The 17435-nt window shown below is 51.7% G+C and overlaps 1 pseudogene; it reads left to right on the top strand.

Moving 5' to 3' along the window:
• Positions 1-3315: 3315 nt before the first annotated feature.
• LOC123640556 lies at positions 3316-16323 on the top strand (annotated as a pseudogene).
• Positions 16324-17435: the final 1112 nt, after the last annotated feature.

Below are 17435 nucleotides of genomic sequence, written 5' to 3'. Positions count from 1 at the left end.
AAGAGGAAGGCCCTGAAGTCGCATAGATAAGGATCTCCTGGATTTCAAGCCTGGGAAGAAGACAAACAAACACCAAGGTGCTTCTAAAAGATTTTCAACAAAAAGAGACCACATGGCTTCCTTAGGAAATGTTGAAAGTCTCCTGGTCTGACCCTTGCGCGCACTGTTGACAACACTGGGGGCCAGAGACGGTAGGTGGTTTGTGTTGGGCTGCACGGCCAGCAGGGGAGGAAGGGCATTGGGGGCACTCACCTTGGCATCTGTCTCCTGTACGGCTGCTTTTCTTTGTTGCAGACACAAGTTTAACCCACAAGAGAGAGTGGAGGCAGCCTTGACTTCTCCTTTTCTCTCACATCCCAAATCCAATCTGTCAAGAAATCCAATCAGCTCTTTCCTCCAAGTTTTTCCACAGGTGAGCACCTCTCAAACCCTCCAGGGCTTCTCCTACCCTGCTCCCTGGCAGGACCTCCGCCACCTCCCAGGATTGCTGCAAGACCCTCCTGAGCCTTCTCGCTCCCTTCACTGTCACCTCGCCTACGGTCTGTTTTCTAGGCAGCCATCAGAGTGACCAAGAAAACATGGCAGGTCATGTCAAGCTTCTACCCCAAACCATCCAAAGCTCACACTGCGCTCTGCCTGGGAGCAGAGCTCGTCACTACGACATGCTGGCCCTCCACGGTCCATGTGGAGGCCCTGCCTCCCTGAGTCTCCCTGAAAGCGCTCACACTCTGAATCCTGCCTCACTCACTGTGCAAACCACACCGGCCTCCTCGCTCCTGGTGGGAACACGCAGGCCTGTTCCCACCCTGGGCCTTCCCACTGGCTCCTTCCTCGCCCCAGCTGGCTTGTCCTCTTACCTCCTCAAAACCTTTGCCCCAGTGTCATCCACTCATGAAGCCTACTCCACACACCTTATCAAAATTGTACTCATTCTTTCTTCCAGCTCTCCTGATTCCCCTTCTCCTGTTTCTTTCTGATTTTCTAGCACTTTTTACCATCGAATATCTGATTTATTAAGTTTATCTTTCATCTCTCCCATTGGAATGTAAACCTGCAAAAGTAGGCATCTTTGTCTGTTTTATTCACTGGGATATTCCAAGGTCATAGAAAGGTGCCTGATAGGTAGTAGGTGCTCAGTAAATACTAGCTGACTGAAAGAAAGGAAAAAAAATAGAGACTAGCGTGAGACAATCCCCCGCACCCCAGAGCATCGTTTTGAATTCCAGTGTCCATTTGCTTCCCTGGTTTAGTTTGCTCACCCTGCGGGAGCCTCCAGCCTTCAGACCCAACTCCTTCCCCACCGGTTTGAGTTAGTGCGGGGGTTGTGTTTCCGAGGCCAGCGAGCAGCGGTGCAGCCACGTGGCCACAGGAATAGAGGGCCGGACTAAGTTGTTTCCTTACAGTATCCGATTTATAGGGTGTCTCCCCGGGCCTCCTCTGCTGTCTTGGTCACCCTTGGAGCTCTGTCCTGCAGATGCAGAAGCAGGGTCCTCGTCTCATCCTGAAGCTCCCTCGGGCTGGGATGGATCCTGCTACCTCTGGATCCATCTCTATATTCTGCTCATAGAATGTGATCCTGTCCCCATTGTCTTCCTCCTGTGAGGACTGTGTGTGTGTGTGTGTGCGTGTGTGCATGCGTGTGTGAGAGACAGAGACACACACACACCAGGAACACCCCCTCCCATCTCTCCTGTTGTGTTTGGCTCTTTTCTTGTGCCCCTTCCCCCAGCCTTTTCTCCAAGAGGGAGTTCTGGAAGATTTAAAAAATTTTTTTTTTTAATTTCAGCATATTACAGGGGTACAAATGTTTAGGTTACATATATTGCCTTTGCCCCACCTGAGTCAGAGCTTCAAGCGTGTCCATGCCCCAGATGGTGTGCACCACACCCATTAGGTGTGTATGCACCCATCCCCTCCTCCCCCTCCCATCTGCCCGGCACCCGATGAATGTTACTACTATATGTGCACTTAAGTGTTGATCAGTTAACACCAGTTTGGTAGTGAGTACATGTGGTGCTTGTTTGTTATTCTTGTCTTTATGCACAGAGAGCCCTCCTCAAGGGCCTGGGGGGGGCGGGGCTGCGGTTTGGCACAATCACAGCCAGGGCTGCTGCTGGCGCTCTAGCATGGAGGCAGGTGCTTTCCCGTTGGGTCCCATTGCCATCCTGTCTTCCTAGGTGTGGCACAGGAAGGTCCTGTGAGGAGGGTGGGAGTCAGGGTGAGCCGCCCCAGCCGAGGGCCTTGGCATGGTGTAGCAGCTCATGCGCTGGGTAATATCTCCAGGAAGCAGGTTTGTGTCATGGCTCTGCCAGGTGGCTCTGCAACCCACCTCTGCTCTCCCCCTAGATCATACCACCCTCTAGCACTTGGCTTTGGTCCTGCCTCCTCTGTGACCCTCCGGCCAGCTGTGAGTGGCCCGCAGAAGGCCAAGAGCTCACCATCTGTGCCTTTTACCCAGTGAATCATCTTTTCCTCTCTTGCTGCAGCTCTTTCCTGCCTCGGGTCTCCCCAGCGAGGTCCAGGTTCCTCCCGGGCAACCTGGCCACCTCACCCTATTTCCCTCGACGTATAGGTTAGGGCCTGTTCTGGGGGGACCTCAGCACTTGCCTCCTGGTGAAGGAGCCTCCTTCAGGCTGCTGCTGGACGTGGCACAGAGTGGAGGCTCCATCAGTCCATGTGGACCAGATAGAGGAGCTCTCCAGATACTGGCCGCTTGCTCCTGCATCCAGTCTGTCCAGTTCAACCAGGGCTTCCTGAGGACCTCATGTGCTAGTTGCCAGGGGGATGTGAGGGTGACTAGCCAGGACTCCTGCCCTCAGGGGCAACACAAACTCAGTGACTATGCTATGCACAGGGTGGAGTTAAGGGCAGGCACAGGGCAGGTTTGTGCTCGGCCTGGAAGGATGGGCCAGTGGGACCTCGTGGGACACAGGGCCTGTGGAGTGTCAGGAGTGTGCTGGCCCAAGCCTCGACTCACCCTGGTCCAATCTCTGGTCCACTCACAGGGTCGGAGAGAAATCAGGGGCTTGGTAGGTAAGTGCAGGCCTGTGAGGTCGGGGAGGCAGGGGCAGGTGCACCGTCATGCAGGGTGATGTGCCTATTAAAAGAGGCAGGTCTCAGCTTTCCTCTCAGTCTGCCTAGTGGGAGATTCCCACGCTCATAAATAGCATTAATTACTTTCTCCTGCCTTTTATGTTGTTGGCAGGCCTGTGCTCTGCCCAATAAAAGGCAGGAGCAATAACAGGTCTCCTGTGTGACACTGTGTCATCCTTCCATCTTCTCCACATTCCTGAGACCATCCTGCAGAGCAGAGGCATGGCGGGCCGTTCCTACCGCTTCAGCTCCAGCTTTCGGGGTCAGGAACTTCAGCCCCTGCTCCGCCGTCATGCCCAAGCCTGGGGCTCGCAGCTGCAGCTGTGCCACGGCCCATCGTGGGGGCAGTCATGGGGGGCCGGGCTACAGGCCCTCAGAGGCTTTGGCAGCCAGAGCCTGTGTGCAGTGTGGTCCCCCACATTGCGGTGAGTTGTGCACGGCCCCTACACAGCCGGGGCAGCTTTGGCTCCCGGGCAGGGGGCCTTTGCAGGCCCAGCGCCCCCGTATCACAACTGTGACAGTCAACGAGAGCCTCCTCACGCCCCTCAACCTGGAGATCGACCCAACGCGCAGGGCGTCAAGCATGAGGAGAAGGAGCAGATCAAGAGCCTCAACAGCAAGTTCGCTGCCTTCATCGACAAGGTGTGTCTGCGTGCTGTTCCCTCGGGGGCTGTGGCGTAGGAAGGAGTAAGGGACTTGCAACTTGATGATCGGTTGGGTTCAGCTTCTCCTGCTACTGGCTAGCACATGGCCTTGAGAATACGGCTGAATCAGGGTCTTGGTTTTCAAATGTTGCCGTGAGGGTCAACTGCTATGATGGATGTGAACCACCAGACAGAAGCTGCTGCTCACACTGCCCAGCTGGAGCTGAGCGTGGTCTGCGGCCCACCTTCTGGATCTCAGCCATCACACAGCAGGAGGGTGCGGGTGGGGTGGGCAGCTCTGTCTACGCTGGTGTCTGACCTCCTGCTTAGAGCAGATGCTGCCCCCCCGGATGGGGAGCCAGGACGAAGAGGGGCCAGAGGCTCCTTTCCTGCTCCTTCTTGCTGGGGACATCATAGGAAGGCAGTGAATCCTCAGGACTCCTGCCCAAGGCACCTTCTACCCCACAACACACATACAGATTAAAGGCAGCAAATTGGGAAACTTAGGGGATGGCCCATGGAATTGCATTTTTCTGATGTTGCAGTTTGAGTCCTCCTGGTTAAGAATATAGCTCTGGTTTCTTGACCTAACGAGGCCCCTCTGAGAGCTCACAGACTTTGTGGGAGGACAGCAATCGAAGCACAAGGGAGGAAAGGCTCATCTTCCAGGGCTGAATGGTGTGCAGGTCTATACCCAGGGACTACGTAAGAAGGCACACACCAGGGTGATGGTCTCAGACGAACACCACCGTCAGAAATGGGCTTATCTGTGCACAAAGGTACGGGACATCCACTCTTAACATACTGCCAGCTGTCCAAATCACTGTCCCCTTTCACTGACACAAAGAAGGTGACTGTAGAGTTATGCAGGTTGTTCACTGCACAAGGACACCCACCGAGAGTGGGGTAGGTTAAAATCCAGCCCGTGCTTTGCTTGCTGGGCTGTGTGCCCTGGCAGGGGGCTGCATCTGTCTGGATAGGGCATCTTTTTCTAATTTGCTCCAAAGCACAGTGAGGGCCATGAGCGTACAGACTCAAAGGGATCTTTGCACGTGGCCTTATGGGCATCACCAGGGATGCTGCCCTCTCTGCTGAGAGGCATCAGTGCTGGGTCTGGGAAGAGGGACTCACACCAGGCTGGCTTTCCCCTCCTCTGGGGTTGCTGACGGCCACCCACTTCCATCCAGCATCCTTCCTGCAGGCTCTAGACTGCACTGAGGTCCAGGCTGCAGCCTGCATTGGTGTAGTGGCTTTAGTCCTGCAGAGCAGCAAGCCAGAGGGCTGCCCCATGACCTCGGTCCATGTGCTGCTTTTTGGACAGGGTTTTGGTGCCTTTTCTGCAAGCACAGACAGTTGAGTGTTCTTTATACCAGGCTTGTACTCCCTGTAGGTTAGGACTTGAGAGGACACCACCTCCTTTAGGGCTGGCAACTGGAAACCTTGATGGCAGCCTGGCAGGTCGTGAGAATGAAGCTAAACAGGGAGGAATGCGCACCTAGAGGCACGGTGCACCTGCATGCCATCACACAGCAGGAGGGTGTGTGTGGGGGTGGGCAGCTCTGCTGAGGCTGGTGTCTGACCTCCCTTAGAGGAGATGCTGCCACCTGGCATGGAGGGGGAGCCAGGACAAAAAGGGGCCGGCATTGCCAGAGCTTCTGGCTTGTCAAGAAGGTCAGAGAGATCCAGCTTCTTGCCTTAAATTGCTCAATTATTAAATGTTGGCAATGAACCAGATCTCTATAAAGCAGTGTGCAGGCCAAATAAAACATGCTCGTGGGCCTGATAGGACCTGGGGTGGCCAGTGTACCACTGCTGATGTACTCCTCCTGCCTCAGTTTACAGTGAGGCACAGAGAGAATGAGGCAAAGTGGGCTGGTTGGCAGCAGAGTTAGGCAACAAGTTCTAATTCCTGGTCTGAAGTCCCCTTCTTGGGCTCTAGTGCCCCTGGATGAGAGTGAGGGAGTCATTGTGGGTTCATTTTTAAACTGCTGCCATACAAATGCAGCAGTTTAAAACAACACAAATTTATTATCTCATGAGGCTGACATCAAGGGCTGTATTTCTTTTTGGAGGTCTTAGGGGACTGTCTGTTTCCAGGGACAGGAAGGGTTTGGCAGAGTCGAGTTCCCTGAGGGTGCAGGACTGAGGTCCCTGTTCCCTTGCTGGCCAGCTGCCGGGGGTTGTGCTCAGTTTCTAGAGGCTGTCCACATGGCTTGGCTTGTGGCCTCCTCTTCTTCCATTTTCAAAGCCAATAATAGTGGGCTGAGTCCTTCTCATGTTCCAAATCTTTCTTCTGCCTCCTTCTTCTGAGCACCTCTCTCACTCTTCTGCCTGCCCTTTCCACTTTAAAGGGCTCATGGGTCTACCTTGAGCCCACCTGGATAATCTCCCAATCTTCAGGCCCATAACCTTAAGTTCATCTGGAAGATCCCTTTTGTTATGTAATACAACACATCCACAAGTTCCAGGGACTGGAGCATGGACATCTTTGGGGGGCTCATTATTTGCCCTACCACATATAGTCTGAAATATTTCTACAGGATAAAATGTTATTGCATCCTGTGCAGAATAAACAAATGGCTGCAAATTGTGTGCTCTTTCTGGGAGGCGAGGATGAGTGGGGAATATTTGTAACCTGCACTTTCAGACTTTGTCAATGATTTGGCTTCTTGGGGAAGATCAGAGGCTGCTGCAGGACAGGGGCCATCCCCAAGGGCAGCGAGAGCTCTGGGGGACAAGGCATACTCCTAGCAGGCCTCCCCCTGAGTCTCTTTCCTCCACCCGAATGGCAGGTGTGCTTCCTGGAGCAGCAGAACAAGCTGCTGGAGACCAAGTGGCAGTTCTACCAGAACCGCGAGTGCCGCGAGAGCAACCTGGAGCCACCGTTCCAGGGCTACACTGAGACGCTGAGGCAGGAGGCCGAGTACGTGGAGGCCGACAGCGGGAGGCTGGCCTCGGAGCTCAACCACGTGCAGGAGGTGCTGGAGGGCTACAAGAAGAGGTGAGCATGACAGGGCTGGGGTGGCTCTAGGGAGGGGAGTAGGTCTTAGCTGAGGCCACACAATTCCCCCGGAGGTGAAGACGGCCAAAAGTCAGGGTCATCTCAACTAGCTACCAAATGGTTCTGCTTTATCCGTTTGTTTCAGCTCCCAGCTCTTGCAGCCCCATCCTGGTACTGTGGAAAGATTTGGAGAGCACAAAAGCTCCAAGTCTAGGAGGAATGGGACATACATCCTGGGTACAGACTGACACAGAGATGAAGAGAGAGGAACAAATGAAACAGGAAGACCAAGACCAACAGGGCTGGACAGCAGGACCCAGGAGCAGGCAGCGCTTGGGTGGGTGGAAAGGGAAAGGCCCTGGACAGGTATCTTGAAAATGATCTGGCTGATGCCATTGAAAGTATCTGATGAACTTGGATTGTTCTTTATTTACTCTGCAGATAAACCATCAGGCTCTTGTTCTGCAGGGCTCCACAGTTCAAATGTCCATGTAAATCTTTTGTTTTAGCCTGAGTTGTTTAGTTTGGCCATTACCTAGTCTAAACTCATCGGGTCACTGTTAACTTGCCCCTTTTTACTTTGTAGATACAGACAGGGTGAAGCGAGATTTTGACATTAATCGGTCCTTGTAATTCTAACCCTCCCTGGGCTTCGTGGGACATGCAATTTTCCCATTCAGATGGACCTGGCAGTGGGTCTTCACTTCCCTGGGGGTGAAGCAAGAGCAGACACAGTTCTCAGTGTGCAGGGACAAAGGGCTGTGCCCACTCTGGGGGTGTGAGGGTGGTAATGATAGAGCTGAGAGTTTATTGCAGCCCAAATTACCCTGTAATTAACAAGTTGTAAACACCACTCTGGGAACTCCTATCTCCTTTACTGGGGCAGGACTGCTCCAGGGACAAGGTCTCACTGGCAAGAGGGATGGGGCCAGGCTGGTCGAGGAGGGTTGGGGAAACGCCCCTGAACGGTGGGTTGCTCCCAGGAATTCAAGTCCTTGGATATCGGGGCAGAATAGAACTTCATAGAGAATGCTTCGTAGAGCTTTGTGTGTTGTACAATTCTGTAGTTGAAAGGCTTCCTTGGAACATCTCTCCGTCTTTTACTCATCCCGCAAATATTGACTGAAGGCCCCACTGCACACCAAATGATTTAACCTACGATTCAGGGAGAGTAAATGACGTGCCTCTCATTTTGCACTGACTTCATTTCAAGTCCAGTATCCTTTTGATGGGTTCTTTGGCTGGGAAATAGAAGCCTGGGGAGACCAAGCCTCTTCTCCAAAGGTGCACAGAAAGTAAGGGGAACACCAGGGAGTTTTGCAGACCTGGGCTCTAGCTGTCAGCCCAGGGCCATCAGTCCTGGGGGCCTTTCCACCTGGGTTGTCTCTCCTCAGGTATGAAGAAGAACTGGCCCTCAGAGCCACGGCAGAGAATGAGTTCGTGGCACTGCAGAAGGTAAGTGACCTTCCCACATGGGGAGAGTTAAATTTTGGACCAGATGCTCTGATACTGGGTGTCCTGTCCTGTTCCCATCAGTCCAGTTGGTGGTGGCAAGGCACTCGAGTCCCCTGGCAGGTGAAGGTGGGTGGTTTGGCTGCAAGGCCATCTTGGCCCCCATGCGGGAACCCAGATTGTGCTGATGTAGCTTTATAAAAAGAAAACATCATGCAGCTGCTCATCGTTTTGTAAACTACCTGATTGGCTGAAATGTTCATTTTTAGATCTGTTTTTCTCTCATGTGGACAATGCCTCCTCCCATCCATGCCAGATGGGGGTTCATTCTTAGCTTGCTAATGATTTATACATGTGGCCATCGTTCAGTGCAATTGGAGATGAGGGGAAAGGAAAAAACAACAGAGGAAAGAAACTTCTAATGATTTTTCTTCATTTTCAAATTGGTGGGTGCAAGTGCATGGGAATGTTCTTTGACAAACAGTGTGCTTCCCAGCCACCGTGTTTTGTGAGTAACCACAGCATGGAGAGAGGGCTGGTAACAGATCTGACGACAGAAGCTGACTTTGCTCTCAGGCAGGAGATCAGCTATCTGGGTGTTGGGCGCTGCCTGACCTGGGCTTTGAGGACGACCTGGGGAGAGGCTCTGTTGACTGCCACCTGTTCATGCTCTGCGGGTCATTCGGCTGGGAGGCAGCAGCCTGCTGTTCTGGGCTGTGCCTTCTTCAGCAAGGTCCTCAGTTCTGAAGGGGTCAGAATTCTCTCTATGTCCTGTCTCCAGGGGTGTCTCCGGACATTTATGTGATGGGAGGTAATTTCAGTGGCAGATAGCAAAGGCCTCGTCCCTGCCTGGGGGGCCCGGAAGGCGAAGATGAGAAGTCCACGTTAGACTTGTAAGTGCAGGGTGGCTGGGCGGGGGCTGGCCACGGCAGCAAGGTGGGCCAGGAGATGGCCTCAGGGCCTGCTGTGGAGTGCTGAGTCTCAGGGGCGTGGAGGAGGGGACAGAGCCCACTCCCCATCGTCTCCCGTCTGTCTGCACCAGGACCATAGACTGTGCCTATCTGCACAAGGCGGACCTGGAGGCCAGCATGGAGGTGCTGAGGGAGGAGACTGTCTTCCTGCGGTCTCTCTACCAGAAGGTAAATCTCTCCCCATCTCAACCACTTCTCAACCACTATGCAGGATGTATCACAAGTAATTTGTTACTGTTCATAGTTGAGGTCATGAAGTATGGGAATGATTTGCTTTCTAGAAGTGAAACTATTAGCCTGGCCTGGTGGCTGTACCTTTAGTCCCAGTTGCTCAGGAGACTGAGGCAGAAGGATCCCTTGAGCCCAGCAGTGTGAGGTTACAATGAGCTATGATCACACCACTGCACTACAGCCTGGGTGACAGAGCAAGACCCTGTCTCAATTTAAAAAAAAAGTAAAGTTAGAGAAATTGTCCCCATAACAATTCTGCTCTTGCTCATTTGCATTCTGACCTGCTTTCTTAAGTGGGGCAAAAGGGAAGGGCTGTAACTGGCGTGTTAGGAGTTGTTGCAAATGGGAACTTCTTTCAGGGCTGAAGAATGAGACTCTGTACAGTAGCCTCTGAAAACCTGGGCTTGGCACTAATTCACTGGGTAGCCCAGGGCAAGACAGAGCCTCTCTGAGTCTCAGTTTCTTCATCTGCATAGTGGGAATAATAATGCCTGTTCTGACAAGCTTGCAGGACAACTTTGAAGGTAAAATTAGATAACATCTGTGAAAGTGCCTTGTAAACTAACAACGGTATACAAATATATGGTAATGTCACTAATTATTATCAGTCCTATTCCAGTGCTAACATTTTCTCCCCCAAGTGAGTACAATAAAGTGGTAAAAAAAGGAAGGAAAAAAGCTCCAAGTGAGCTATTATTTCCCTGCCTAGTTAATTTTCCATTGATGTATTTCTTTTAAATTGTAGAAAGTTCAAAAGTTGACTATTGTGAATAAAGTTGAAATAGGATGACCAAAGCCATTGGAAACTGACCAGGGTCCCTGTAGCCTATAACCTTTTCAAACTTCTTCCCCACAGCGCTGTAAGCTGGAGGCTGCAGTGACCCGGTCTGAGCAGCAGGGCGAGGCTGCCCTCAGCGACGCCCGCTGCAAGCTGGCTGAGCTGGAGGCCGCCCTGCAGAAGGCCAAGCAGGACATGGCCTGCCTGCTCAAGGAGTACCAGGAGGTGATGAACTCCAAGCTGGGCCTGGACATCGAGATCGCCACTTAACCGCAAACTGCTGGAGGGTGAGGAGAGCCGGCGAGGACAGGGAACCGGGGTCCCTTCACACCCCCACTCAGGCTGGTCTATAATCTTCCAGGTAGTGAATGTTCAAACTGGGAAAGACTCTAGAGGTCATGGGGTTCAACCAGGTCCCCATTTTACAGGCAAGGAAACAGATCCAGAGGGGAAGGGGCTTGCCCAGGAGCACAGCCAGTTAGTGGCTAAGCTGAGCCCACCTCCTGCCTGGCCACCAGGGCTCTTCTCCCTCCTGCTCTGTCCCTCGGGCTGGAACCTACAGCTCATTCTCAGGAAAATGCTTTACTCTGTGGCCAGCCTCAGGGGTCTCTTAAAGTTGGAATCGTTCAGAAAATTAGTGAAAGGCCATTTGATTTGGGATGCACAAAGGATTCTATCAACCTAGATAGGCTGGTGATCAGGACCAGGGGATAGAAATGAGCAGTGCAGGTTCTTGCCTTGCAGCAGAGGATGGGGCAGACATAAATCAGTCCTCCAGGGGACTGGGGTTAGTGGCCCAGGGAGGCTATTGGGAGATTTCTCAGAGGAGAAGGCAGAAGAGCTGGGAGAATAGGAAAGGGATAGGACACTTCAGCTGTGCTGACAGTTTGAGCCAGGAATTGGGGGCAGTGAAGACAGCCTGGGAGGAGCCACGCAGATTTACACCTGAGATGGCGCATGGCCTCTGGCCTTGAGGTGCCACATCACTGGTGCTCTTCCTGGGTCCCACCAGAGGGACAGGCTAGGTCGGGCAGTAGAGCACAGCAATGAAGAGCAGAGGCCATGGGCCAGTCACCCTAGGTTCGAATCCCAGCTCTGCTGCTTATTAGCTATGTGACCTCTGCATACCTCAGGGTCCTCAACTGTAAAACCGAGATAATCATAAAACCTACCTCTTGAAACTGTTGCAGGATTAAATGAGTTTTAATGGGACACAGTACACACCAGTAGAAGCAGGGTATTATCATAATGAGAATATCTCTAGCCAAGGTGGCCAGGCAGGGCTATACCCACAGAGAGGCTCCTCATTACCATGGTTGGCTTTATAAACCCGCCATGAAGCGACACCCTGGGCAGCCAGGCCGTGCTGCTGGATCTGCCCCATGCTGGACCGAAACAGGTGAACCTTTCTGTCAGTTTCCTCTGGGCTACAGGTGTAGCCACCAGAGCTTCCTCTGGATCCTTAAGTCCCCAACCCACTCACTAGCATTCAGTAAGGCACTTGGCATTTGCACTGTGACCCTTATTTTCATACGATAATACTACTTAGTTAATAACTCAATCATATAATTACTGGTGCACTGTCCCTAACACATGATTTTAAGAGGCAGTTTAGTGAATTGTGTTCTGTGCATTGTGGCCATTGACCTTTTAATAGACAGCCTCCTCTCAGCATTTGACAGGGTTAGTTTAATTACACACGTAATGCTCATTGCAGCAAATGCAGAAAATAGGGAAACAAAAGCGGCCACAGTCACTCAACTCAGAGACAGTTGCTGCCAGCATTGTGAATCAACAGACACCTTGATGGGCATTGGCTGGAATCTTCTGGAAGGGCACAGTCCTAAGACTGTGGCAAAGTCAGAGTGAAGTGGCAGGAAAGTGAGCCAGATGCATACATCCTCATGCAAAAGATGAGGAGTAAAGAAGTGTTCTGAGCTGGGCAGAATGAATCAGAGTAGAGCTTTCCTGAGAAACACGCTTGCAGCTGGGAGTTTAAAAAGGGGAGACATAGAACAGAAAGTGCAGGTAGGTGAGAGAGAGGAGGGAGCTTTTATACACAACCAACTCTAGTGGTATAAATATCTCACCATCAATGAGATGTTTATAATGTTGATAGCAAACACTTACATTGGATTTACTTACTATGTGCTGGTCTCTATTTTAGGCACTTTGCATGTAGAACTCAATTGTACCTTACAGCAATCCTATTAGGCAGGTATTATCATCTCCATTTTATGCTGGGAAAATTTAAGTGACTTGCCCAAGGTTACCCAGCTAGTAAGTGGCACAGCCAGATTTGAGTCCAGGCAGCCTGGCTTGAGAGCCCAGTTTCTTAACCACTATACCCCCCAGCCTCCCTCTGCATTTAATGAAATCAGTTGGGTATCTGGGATAGCATTGCAAATCATAGGATAAAAATGCATTAGTTTGTGCTGGAGCTGAGGAGTTCAAGGCTGCAGTGTGCTATGATCATGTCTGTGAATAGCCACTGCACTCCAGCCTGGGCAGCATAGTGAGACCCCCCATCTCTCAAAAAAATGAGTCAGTTTGAGTGATAAGCAAACTTTTCCTGCTCAGAAGTGTCCATCTAGCTAGGCAGTAGTGGCTCCCATCACCTCTTTGGCTTTGCTGGAATTTCCAGCAGAGGGACAAGGAAGATGCCCCTCATCTCTACTTCTCAGTCCATGAGGTTTCCATGTCCAAAAAGCAACATGGCATAAAGTGGCCTTTTGGATCCTGCAACCTAATATATTCTTTCTCTTTGGGATCCTGGTGAGCAGGGCCCACACTGATGCTGTCTATAGCAGGTGGTAGCCTGCCCCTGCCTCGCATCTCCTCTCTCCTCCTGCAGCATGGAGGAGAATATGTCTGGTGCAAAAGCAGAGGGACTCAGCCCTAATGCTCACTCTCTCCTCTCCCCTGCAGGTTGCGTGAAGGTGTGGGCTCAGTTAACATCTGTAAGTCGGGTGCATGGCTCTCTGGAGTATCAATAGCCTTAATATTAGGTTACATCTAACTGGTGGCCAAACCTCTGTCTGTGGGGTAGTGGGTGAAAGAAACCAGAGCTGAAGTCTCTGGGATCTGGACAAATTGATGGCCCAAAATATTTGACCCCTACATGAATCCATCCCGAACATCCATGAAGTCTAAGTTCATGAGTGTGGCAAATTCTGACCACTAATTGGTTCTGCAAAAATAGCCTAAGCCTTTCAGTTATGCACAGAATACTTCTCAAGTGGTATAATGTTTTAATAAGAAGAAATGCTAGATTTATGTTCTCATTTGTGGCCTCTGCAGGCAACTTGTAAATCTTTATCTTTAATAATCCAGCATACACATAGCCTCTAGGCTAGGTGTCTGCGTCTGACCCATCCATTCCCCTCACCTTTCCAGCCACCATATCTGTAGAGGATTCCTCTAGTGTGATCCATCAGTTTTTGCTCAAAGATTGTACGGACACATCTCAACGTCAGTCTGGTCCAAGTGGAGTTTGGTGTCCAATTTGCTAACCACACTCCTGAAGCAGCAGATGGCAATGGGTTTAGTTTACCTATAGTTTTGAAAGACGTGTGTTGCTGGTCCCTTAGAGTATAAAGAGAATCATTGGTTCTAGAGGATTCTGGGTCACACCATCCTGGGATGGATGAGAATTCTGACCTGGTGTCTCTGTCCACAGGTGTGAGCTGTTCCCAGGGTGGTGTGGTCTGTGGGGACCTCAGTTCCACTGTCCCTCGTGGCCTGGGGGGAGTGGCCATCAGCAGCAGGGCCTGTGCTCCCCCTCGGTAGTGGGGGCCTGCTCCAGGGCCAGATCTGTGCGGTTTGCATAGAGGGCGCGAGACTGGGACAGATTGGGTCTGATGGGGCAGGGTGGGGTGGGAGTGTGAAATCTTTTCTCTCGCAGGCCCGAATGTCACTTTAGCAATTTCCCTTTACAGGGAGCCCAGAACTAACTCTCCTGATGCCTTTTTATTGGAGTTATGATTTATTTACTCTCTGAGTGTAAACCCTCCCTTGCCTTTCCCCTTCCCTGTGGTCTAGGAAAGGGATGTAAAGACTTTTGATATAAGCTGCTTAATCATCTTCTTCCCCAAGTAACTTCAGGTAGGCAGACATTTACTAAGTCCTGTGTGCCGGGCCCTCTAGAAAGGGAGCCACGTAGAGGGTGTGCAGCGGGTGGGAGCAGCTCTGTGCTTCGCCCCCCGATGAGAGCAAGAGCGGCTCCACATGCTCCCTCAGCATGGAGGGCAGTGGGGACGTGGAGCCAGGGCTCCGGGGAGGCTCTGCACTTGCTCTGAGAGATTGTACCTTCCCAGAGTCCCCCAACTATTCACGTCAGGATTAAAAGCCCGACTGAGGCTAACCAGCCAAGTTTATACTAGTCGTTTGGAATTTCACTGTGTTTTCATGCTTCCTGTATGGCTCCTTTCTTTTGGTGTGCTTGGTTAAATATCAATGGCCAAAGGCTGTTTCTTGGTAACCAAGTTACTGCCTGCCTCCTTCATTGTTTTCAGCCCCAACCCACAGCCTTGTTTTGGTGCTTCTCAGGATGCAGTCCAGGGACCACCACCTGCGTCGGTTGCCCCGTGAGTAGTAGGTAAATGCGCAGATCCTGGGCTCCATCCAGAACCACTGGATCAAGAGTTCAAGGGATGAACCCAGGAATCTCTTTTAACAAGCTCCCAGGTGATTCCTGTAAGAACTAAAATTAGAGAACCACGGGTTTGTGTGGGCAGAGGGGAGAGGAGGCCAGGCAATTCTGGCCAGGGTGGTGACTTTCCCTGCGTTTTCCACAGGGTCAGATTAGCCCCTCTGTGCTTCTCCTTTGTCTTTGCTGAAAGGTCACAGCCCCAGTCTGGGCTGTGCACACACAGGGGTGGGGGTGGGGCGGCAAAGGTACAGGAGCGAAGAAGAAGGGGGCCTGTATTTATTAAGCGCCTGCTAAGTGTCTGGGGCACACTGTACAGGTATTTCATTCATTTCTCACAGCAACAGTATTATTGTCCTCATTTTACAGATAAAGAGATTAAGGCTCAAAGAAGTAACTTTACTAAGGTCACACAGCTAGTCCACAATTGAAACTCAGGTCTAGGGAATGCCAGTGTTCATATACTTTTCCCACTGCATGGCCCTAACTGTCCCTTAGGCTCAACATTCTGGCTTCTAGAATGCTCCTGGGGTTCTGCCTGGTGCAGCTTTACTAGTTGTCTGACACTTCAGAGAGAAGAGATGGAAGGTGACTTGACCTCCTGGAAGCATTTGTAGAAACATCTCTCCGTAGCCTCTGCTCCCCAAGAACTCGGACAGATCTTTTCATGCGGCAGTTAACACAGGCCTCTTGTGTGGAACCCAGAATTAAAACTCAGACCTCCGGCTGCAGGGCATTCTCTGGGTGGCCTGGACAGAGGCAGTGGGTCCGTGAACTCTGTCTGTGGCCTATCCCTGCACTGACAGTCCCTGGAAGGCCCACCCAGGGAAGCCTGTTCAAAGTCCCTCTGATGCAGGCTGTCCTGCCCTGGATGTGATGGGTGGGAGAGAGGGGTTTCTGGTGCTTGACTCTCTTTCATTTGATATACAGGAAGACCTCTTCTTCTCTCATCTTATTTATTTGGAACTTTTTAAAAAAGGATATTTAAAAAGGCCTGACTGGATAGAAGATATTCTGCCACAAGAATACATATTTATTCTCAAGACCAAAAAAAAAAGCCTTTAAAAAATTTTTTTTAATTAAAAAAAATTTCTTTTCCTCACTCCCTCACATGCCCTAAAGTTTTTTTTTCTTTTCTATGAGTTGTTCACAGCCGCCAGACGCCAGGTGCCCCTCTCCACAGCCACCGAAACCGGGGCTGGGGGCGGAGCCTGGGGGAGGAGGGCCAGGCCCACCGCCGGGACCCACCGAGGATGGGCGACCCCCGAGGGTCTTTAAACTGTCACACTCAGACATGCTGGGCACCTGGAGTGGGGTGCGGACTGGGAGGGGACTGGCAGCCCCACCTTATGCCACCCGCCACCCAGGCCGCGGGATTTGCAGGTGACAGGGCCAGCCCGGTGCCAACAACCCCCAAGCACCCCACCCCGCAACACCGCCGGGATCTGGGCGGACTCCAGCTGACCCTGGGACCGTCGCCAGCGGGAGGTGGAAATCCCGCGTGAGCCAAGGCCCCAATCCCAGGGCTCTGCCAGGGCACCCCTGATTTTCTCTACTGGAGGTGTTAGCTTGGTCTGTGATGTTTCAAGGGAGACGGGCGCCCAGGAAGGAGACCGAATCACTCCCACGGGCTCACTTTTTTGTGTGGGCTGCTTACTCTTCTGGCTTTTCTTTGATCACTCAATTTCAGGTCACTTGACTTCTCCTTTAAAATTTTTCTTTCTAATAAAACTTCAATCTGTGGTTACCCTTGCATTGCACCTTTTGCCTGCTGTGAGAAATAGATCATTCATCAGGAGAGGGCTGCAGGAGCCTGGGACCCTCCGAACCAGAAAAGCTTGCCTTGGACTCCTGCGGTGGGTCTCCAGGAGGCCTGGGGGAAAGGTCTGCATCCCCATAAGCCAAAGGTGCCTCTGGTTGGCTGAATCGGTTGATTGGTCTTTGCACACAAAGCAAGGAAATGTATTAAAAAGCTTATTAACATCTCCCAGATTCTTTCTGTTTGACTTTTCAATGAGTCATATTATTTTTTGGGTATCAGACTTGGTATTTTAGTTTTGCTTGGCCCAGATCCCTGGTAATGTCAGGTTGTCTTCCCCAAGCAGACTCCCTTCAGCATCCTAGAACCACAGGAGGTAGCAGGGCTGGGAAGGGGTCAGCCCCCTCATGTCACAGAGCCCAGACTGATGCCCAAAGCATGGAAGCCACATCTCACCCAGGGTCTCACCGAGACCTGGTGGTCTTGGCAGAATTGGGGCTCAAATTTTCATCTCCTGATTTTCTGGTCCCTGAGATTTAACTTTTCCTGTGGATGAATGATGTCCCCTAAACTGACCACTGACCTGTTTAGATTGTGACCATGCCCTCAAGGCCCAGATTGCCGGGAGAACAGAGAAGCGCAAGCGAGAGGCTTGGAGGAGGTCGGGGGGCCTCAGCCAGCAAACCTCAAACAGAGCACAGCCCTAGCGCTCAGCAGCCACAGCCTGCAGTGGGGCTGCGACACATGCTTGGGGCACGGAGTGAGGACTGGTGAGCATGCACAGGGCTTCTCTTCTCCTCTCAGGGAAAGAGGCTGGGGATGGGGCAGAAGAGGGGACTGGCAGCCGACATCTGACAC

The sequence above is a fragment of the Lemur catta genome, chromosome 6 (genome assembly GCF_020740605.2).
Source record: "Lemur catta isolate mLemCat1 chromosome 6, mLemCat1.pri, whole genome shotgun sequence".
NCBI classification, from domain to species: domain Eukaryota; kingdom Metazoa; phylum Chordata; class Mammalia; order Primates; family Lemuridae; genus Lemur; species Lemur catta.
Note: the sequence above shows the minus strand (reverse complement) of the source record. Positions and strands in the feature narration are given on the sequence as shown.